Below are 951 nucleotides of genomic sequence, written 5' to 3'. Positions count from 1 at the left end.
GGCAGCGGTTGCCATCCCTCACCGCGTCTACTCGGTGATTTTAAAACTTGATCTAAAATGGGAGCCCTCGTCTAGCACCTCCGTCCGGTGTTGCTCGGGTATTGCATAAAATTATGCCATTGGCGCGAATCCCCCAACGAATGCCTACGCTTGGACCCTCTCTTAGATCACCTTCTTCGATCACTCGAACGACGCAACTACAGAAGAGACTTGGCAGCGGTTGCCATTCTACAGCGCGTCTATTCAGTGATTTCGAAGTTGATCTAATGGCGAGCCCTTGTCTCTAGCCATGAGGTGGGTGCTTGGCGCTCTAGAAAAAATTTTTGCGTGCCTATCGCGGCTACAATGGGAGAGGTGGTTGCCACGAGCCTCTCCCATGCCCCCCTCATTGATTCAACGCCGCTGTCAGGGCAGATGGATATGTCGGATTTCGAAAACGTGGACACCGACGTTGAATCAATTAGAGGGGCATGAAGCCCACCCTCGAGGGTGCTATTCCTGGACTCTCCTTTAGATCATGTTTTCTTGTCACTCAGCTGGCGCAATTTCAGAAAAAGGTTTGGCAACGGTTGCCAGCCCTCATCGCGTCTACTCGGTGATTTTAAAACTTGATCTAAAACGGGAGCCCTCATCTAGCACCTCCGTCCGGTGTTGCTCGGGTATTGCATAAATTTATGCCATCGGCACGAATCCCCCAACGAATGCCTACGCTTGGACACTCGCTTAGATCACCTTCTTCGATCACTCGACCGACGCAATTATGGAAGAGACTTGGCAGCGGTTGCCATTCTACACCGCGTCTGTTCTGCGATTTTGAAGTTGATCTAATGATGAGCCCTTGTCTCTTGCCATGAGGTGGGTGCTTGGCACTCTAGCAAAAATTTTTTGCTTGCCTATCGTGGCTACAATGGGAGAGGTGGTTGCCGCGAGCCTCTCCCATCCCCCCCTCTT

Source organism: Cupressus sempervirens, chromosome 2 (genome assembly GCF_028749045.1).
Source record: "Cupressus sempervirens isolate cs-2001-9-10 chromosome 2, ASM2874904v1, whole genome shotgun sequence".
Taxonomy (NCBI): Eukaryota; Viridiplantae; Streptophyta; class Pinopsida; order Cupressales; family Cupressaceae; genus Cupressus; species Cupressus sempervirens.
The sequence above is the reverse complement of the archived record's forward strand: the minus strand, read 5'-3'. Positions refer to the sequence as shown.